Raw genomic sequence first — 7500 nt, forward strand, 5'->3', positions numbered from 1 at the left:
CACTAACCATCTTTCGATAATGCCCGTGTTGCAGATATAATCCCAACACCTACAGGCTTTATTATGTACATCGAACGTTACATACGATGCACCCGTATCCCGGACTTGTAATTTTTCGGGTTCCACCTCCGACAATGTATCTCTACTGTGCATTACGTACCTTATAACGCACGGCACCCATTGGGTGACTCCACTTAACCATCTTTCGATAATGCCCGTGTTGCAGAGATAATCCCAACACCTCCAGGCTTTATATGTACATCGAACGTTTACATACGATGCACCCCGTTTCCCGGACTTGTACATTTTTGGGTTCCACCTCCCGACAATGTATCCTACTGTGCATTACGTACCTGATAACGCACGGCACCATTGGGTGACTCCACTTAACCATCTTTCGATAATGGCCCGTGTTGCAGATATAATCCCAACACCTACCAGGCTTTATATGTACATCGAACGTTACATACGATGCACCCCGTATTCCCGGACTTGTACATTTTTCGGGGTTCCACCTCCCGACAATGTATCTCTACGTGTGCATTACGTACCTGATAACGCAACGGCAACCCATATGGGTGACTCCACTTAAACATCTTTCGATAATGCCCAGTGTTGCAGATATAATCCCACACCTACCAGGCTTTATATGTACATCGAAACGTTACATACGATGCACCCCGTATTCCCGGACTTGTACATTTTTCGGGTTCCACCTCCCGACAATGTATCTCTACTGTGGCATTACGTACCGTATAACGCACGGCACCATTGGGTGACTCCACTTAACCATACTTTCGAATAATGCCCGTGTTGCAGATCATAATCCCACCACCTACCAGGCTTTATATGTACAATCGAACGTTACATACGATGCACCCGTATTCCCGGCTTGTACATTTTTCGGGTTCCACCTCCCGACAATGTATCTCTACTGTGCATTACGTACCTGATAACGCACGGCACCCATTGGGTGACTCCACTTAACCATCTTTCGATAATGCCCGTGTTGCAGATATAATCCCAACACCTACCAGGCTTTATATGTACATCGAACGTTACATACGATGCACCCCGTATTCCCGGACTTGTACATTTTTCGGGTTCCACCTCCCGACAATGTATCTCTACTGTGCATTACGTACCTATAACGCACGGCACCCATTGGGTGACTCCACTTAACCATCTTTCGATAATGCCCGTGTTGCAGATATAATCCCAACACCTACCAGGCTTTATATGTACATCGAACGTTACATACGATGCACCCCGTATTCCCGGACTTGTACATTTTTCGGGTTCCACCTCCCGACAATGTATCTCTACTGTGCATTACGTACCTTATAACGCACGGCACCCATTGGGTGACTCCACTTAACCATCTTCGATAATGCCCGTGTTGCAGATATAATCCCAACACCTACCAGGCTTTATATGTACATCGAACGTTACATACGATGCACCCCGTATTCCCGGACTTGTACATTTTTCGGGTTCCACCTCCCGACAATGTATCTCTACTGTGCATTACGTACCTTATAACGCACGGCACCCATTGGGTGACTCCACTTAACCATCTTTCGATAATGCCCGTGTTGCAGATATAATCCCAACACCTACCAGGCTTTATATGTACATCGAACGTTACATACGATGCACCCCGTATTCCCGGACTTGTACATTTTCTTGTACATACTACCGGGCCAGGACGTGCCTTGCGTCCACCATAACACCACCAGGCGTAGGTCGCCTGAGAGGATCGATGCGAACGCATCTCTACAACTTGAAACTCCTAGCCTGAAGTCCCGTCGTTTGCGGGCGGTCGGTGGGCATCGAAACTAGTCAAGTCCACGGTCGGCGAGGTCGGCGGCCACCGGCGTTCCCTATGGTCAGGTACTAACACGTGCAGTGCGACCCCGCGCGATGCGGCCCAGTCTATGAAGCGGGGATGAGGCGCCAGGCTGCAGAGGCAGTTCCAGCGGATCTCGGAGGGTTGTTAGGCCCGCTAGCTTCCGATTGCCCATTAGGTTTTGAAGCGCTATCAGCTCGGATTGGTTACGACCTTAGAGGCGTTCAGGCATAATCCAGCGGACGTAGCGTCATACCAAAGTCCGGTCGAACTAGTATTGAGCCAGTGGTCCGTACCTGTGGTTCCTCTCGTACTGCACAGGAGTTCCGTTACGATAGCACGTATTAGCACACACCAGTAGGGTAAAACTAACCTGTCTCACGACGGTCTAAACCCAGCTCACGTTCCCTTGAAAGGGTGAACAATCCTACGCTTGGGGAATTTTGCTTCACAATGATAGGAAGAGCCGACATCGAAGGATCAAAAAGTCACGTCGCTATGAACGCTTGGCGACCACAAGCCAGTTATCCCTGTAGTGGCGATCGAGCAGCCGAACAGTGCAGACGCATCCACGCTGTGCTCCGCGAGGAAAAAGTGAAGTGGTGAAAACTCGGGAAATTCGGTAGTTAGGACAGTGGATTTTTGTGTCCGGCCCCCGATTGCCATCCTGAACCCCCCCTCCGAATTTTTCCGGAAAATTCGGAAAACTGGGGGAGTTTTTCGGGGAACGGTTTTCCGGGAATAACTCGCGTATTAGTGGACCGATTTGTTTAAGTGACGTATCAAAAGAAGCGCGCTATTGAGACGCACCAAACAGTGAAGACAGAACTAACGATTTCATGGAGTACGCCATTTTGTGGACGTTTAAAGTGCAAAACTTTGAGTGATTATAACTCTCAAACTATAAGTGCTGGCAGAGAGCTTGCCATATAGTGGTTTGTGCGTTTTCCGGAGGCGAACAAGCTGTGAAAATTCCAGGCGGATCCGTGGAAAACCTCGCGGAGTTATAGGCGGGGGAAATTTCCACCCAAAAAAAGCACGCGGTTTTCGGTGTCGCGAAAATGGCGGCGTGTGTGTGAAATTTTGGCGTCGGTTAAAAGTGAGGTTGGAATTTCAAATCTTCCGGACGGAACACCCGGCACCCGGTGTTCGAACGGGTTGTCCGCCCTGGTTTCCTGGAGTTCCCGGCGGGCCTTTTCTGCCCCCCCTTGGTGTACCAGGTGGTCAGTCCACCGATCCAGGCGTGCGACCCCTCCATCGACGCGTCTCGAAGAGGGGAGTTCGGAAGTGGCCACCCCGCCCCCCCACCACCCACCACCAGCCCCCCAGAGCGGATAAACCCCCCCCGGAGACGGTTTTTCCGAGTTTTCCCGGGGAAGGAGGGGAGATAGACGATCGGGGTCTTCGGACGGATTGTTCGGGCGGGTGCCCCCCACCCACCCCCGCAAAAACCCAACCAGTTTTCCACCACCAGGGGGCGTTCCAGCCGGAAAAGTGTGCAGCAGAAGAGTTTTCCGGGCGTAGCGGGAAAACCAGGCGTCTCCCGATAGGGGTTTGTTCGGGGAGGGGTGTCCGTTTACCTCGAAGAATACCCCCCCGCAAGGGTTTTCCCCCACCCCCCCTGGAAAATAGCGTTTTTTCCGGGCCCCCCCCGTCGCCGAATCATACGCCGCACCCCACCGAGTGGGGTATCGATCGACGCGGCTTGCAGAGAGGAAGCATCTGAACATCATCCCGCCCCCCTACCTCCACCCACCACCCCCCAGAGCGGAAAAACCGCGTCTAAAACGGTTTTTTTCTGTTTTTCTGGCAGAAGGAGGGGGAAACGAGCGTCGGGTTCTTCGGCAAGGTTGTGGACAACACCATCACACGCCAAATCGCCGTTGGGTCCGAGACGATTGGACGTCATTTGGGGGAGTTACGCCCGGAAAAGCGTTTTTTGGGTTTTCCCAATTTTCCGACCGCACCCCCCAACGCGACCCCTCTTTCGACGCAGCCTGAGACGAGGATTGCGGGGAACACCATCCCGCCCCCCTACCTCCACCCACCACCCCCCCAGAGCGGAAAAACCGCGTCTTAAACGGTTTTTTCTGTTTTTCTGGCAGAAGGAGGGGGACACGAGCGTCGAGTTCTTCGGCAAGGTTGTGCACAACATCATTACACACCAAATCGCCGTTGGGTCCGAGACGATTGGACGTCATTTGGGGGAGTTACGCCCGGAAAAGCGTTTTCTGGGTTTTCCCAATTTTCCGACCGCACCCCCCAACGCGACCCCTCTATCGACGCAGCCTGAGACGAGGATTGCGGGGAACACCATCCCGCCCCCCTACTTCCACCTACCACCCCCCCAGAGCGGAAAAACCACGTCTGAAACGGTTTTTCCTGTTTTTCTGGAAGAAGGAGGGGGAAACGAGCGTCGAGTTCTTCTGGAAGATTGTGCACAACATCATCACACACCAAATCGCCGTTGGGTTCGAGACAATTGGAAGCCATTTGGGGGAGTTACGCTCGGAAAAGCGTGTTTTGGGTTCTCCATTATTGCGGCAGAAACCCTCACCACCAGAGGGCGTCGGAGTGAGGTATGAGCAGATTACTGCGTCCTCGGACGGTGTCCGTGGACACTACCATGATGGAGGGCGCGAAAAAACTCACCGCTGAGCCGAAAGTGTTGCTTACTCGCAGCAGCACAGCATCGAGCAGTACGACGAAGGCGACGAAGGCGACTTCCAGCAACAAGCCAGCTCCTGAGGCTCCTGAGGCGGCGCCTGTTATGGCGTCGTTGGCATCGCTGGAGAACACGCTCGCGATAATGTCCGATGAGCTTATAAGCACTCGGTTGTTGCTGCAGGCAAATCTGGATGAGCGCAAGGGGCTTCTTGACATGATCAAGGACCTTCAACGGGCGAAGGAGGAAGCTGACAGCCGGCACTGGAAGGAAGTGCAAGCACTGCGGGAGGAAATTCGCGAGATGGCTGAGCTTATCCGGAAGCTTGCAGCCAAACAAGATGCCTCTCCAGACGCGCCACTACAACCAGTTGCACAGCGCAGCCAGGCGGCCACCGGGTCGCAGCAGCAGCAGCAGGCGAAGCAGCAACAGCAGCAGGCGAAACAGCAACAGCAGCAGCAGCAGAAGCAGCGGCAGCAGCAGCAGCAGCAGCAGCAGCAGCAGAAGCAGCAGCAGAAGCAGCAGCAGCAGCAGCAGCAGCAGCAGCAGCAGCAGCAGCAGCAGCAGCAACAACAGCAGCAGCAGAAACGGCAGACGGGTGAGCGAAGCCAGCAGCCATCCAGCGACTTCCCCACCCTTACTGCTGCAGAGGATGCGATCGGCGATAACGGTGGCTCGTGGGCGCAAGTTGTCCGGCGCCCGGCTCGTAAGCAGCCACCACAGCAGCAGAAAACAGCAGCAGCACAGCCGGCGTCCAAAAACCAGCAGCAGGCGCAGGCTCCAACAAACGTGACTAATCGGCAGCCAAAACATCGTCCCGACGCCATCGAAGTCACGCCAGGCGAGGGTCAAGCCTACTTGGAGGCCTACCGGATGATTCGCTCGGCGACAGAACTGGCCCATCTGTCTGAGGTGCTCGGAATTGGACGGCGAACATCACGCTCGCGATTGGTTATGAGCTTGCCGGAATCCGCAAACTCGTTGGAGGTGTTTAACGCAGTGAAGGCATTCTGCGATAAAACAACTCCATCACTCGGTTGCAGACTTATCACCAACAAAGTCGAGGTTCGAGTAGATCATATCGACCCTTTAGCGGCGGTGAAGGAGGTGGCGGAAGCGCTGACAGCCCTTTCGGGGGAACCCATCAGCGAGAAGGAGGTTCGCCTGATCACGATGAACGACTCGACGAAGATGGCCTGGGTTCGAGTCTCCGAGAAGGCGGCGGAGAAGCTGGCAGGACAGCACATCAAGGTGATGTACACCTCGAGTCCTGTCAGCCGCGTGCAGCAACGACAGGATTGGCTGCAACGATGCTTCCGTTGCCTGGAACTCGGCCACGTGCAGGCGAAGTGCAAGAGCGCGATCGATCGATCGGACGCCTGCATCCGATGCGGGAAGACGAGCCATCTGGCGATGGATTGCCAGGAGGAGCCGTGTTGCGCGATTTGCAAGGGCCCGCACTCGATAGGTCACCCGACCTGCCGACGTTAAAAGTCCTGCAGATCAATCTCGGGCGGAGCCGTGCAGCTCAAGATCTTATGCTGCAGACGGCGAAGGAGGTTGGCGCGCATGTTGTCATCGCCAGCGAACTGTACAGGCCTCCGCGTGACAACATCAAATGGGCGATCGACGAGCAGCAGAACGTGGCTATTGTTGCAACCGGCGAATACCCCATTCAACATCTTGGAGGAAGCGCAGCCTCGGGATTGGTGGTTGCAACAATCGGGGGCGTTGCCTTTGCCAGCTGTTACGCACCGCCCAGCATCAGCAATGCGGAGTTCGACGACTATTTGGAAGCAGTAGAAATGGCGCTCGCCGGGTATCCTGCAACGGTGCTAGCAGGCGACTTTAATGCGTGGAACGAGGAATGGGGCAGCGCTCGCACAACATCGCGAGGCGAGAATCTGATGGGAACGGTCAACCATCTCGGGCTGCTGACGCTGAACCTTGGAAGCGAGCCAACGTTCACCGGCAACGGAGTCGCACGTGAAAGCGTGATCGACGTGAGCTTTGCCTCGCCAAGCGTCGCAGTTCCGGGTGAATGGAGTATCGTCAACAAATACTCTGGCAGTGACCACAGGTACATCGCATTCAGCGTAGCCATTCCAAGTAGGCGAACAAGCCAGAGTGGACGACATCAGCAGCATCAACACCAGCTACAGCGACGAGGAGGGCTGCACAACACCAGCGGCCTAGCAAGGCACGCCGGAGTGAGGTGGAAGACGGCACAGTTCGATCGCGAGTGCTTTGAGATAGCGCTCTCAAACAGCCGCTTCAGCCTCGCATCAACTCCGGACGAACTGCTCGTCGGCTTAACTGCTGCTTGTGACGGGGTCATGCAGCGAGTCACCGGGCCAACCTTTCGTGTCTCGCCGAAGATGTACTGGTGGACGCCTGAGATCGAGCGGTTGCGGGAGTGCTGCGCAGTCGCTGAGGGACAACGCCATCGGGCTACCACTCCTGAAGATCGAGCCGTCGCATCTTCCGATCTTCTTCGGCAACGCGGGCTGCTTGCGCAGGAAATCCTCCACAGCAAGGAACGATGCATGCAGGAGCTGATCGATAGCGTGGAGGATGATGTGTTCGGGATGGGGTACAAGGTGGTGATGGCCAAACTGCGCAGTCGCACACCACCTGAGACTGATCGCGCAGTTCTACAGCCGATTGTAGACACCCTATTCCCGACACATCCGCCGTTCGAGTGGCCAGCGATTGAGATGGACGACGAAGCGGATGTATCACCGATCACCAGCGAGGAGGTGATTATGGCCGCAACGAGGATGGCGTCGTCAAAAGCTCCGGGACTTGACGGCATCCCAAATGCAGCGCTAAAGGAAGCAGTGCGCCAGCACCCGGAGGTGTTCGCGCGAGTCTACGGCGATCTTCTGCAGCGCGGCGAGTTCCCGAGGCCATGGAAGAAGGCGCGGTTGGTGCTGATTGCCAAGCCAGGCAAGCCAGCTGGGGACCCGTCTTCGTATCGCCCGCT

This window comes from Anopheles stephensi, unplaced genomic scaffold (genome assembly GCF_013141755.1).
Source record: "Anopheles stephensi strain Indian unplaced genomic scaffold, UCI_ANSTEP_V1.0 ucontig214, whole genome shotgun sequence".
NCBI classification, from domain to species: Eukaryota; Metazoa; Arthropoda; class Insecta; order Diptera; family Culicidae; genus Anopheles; species Anopheles stephensi.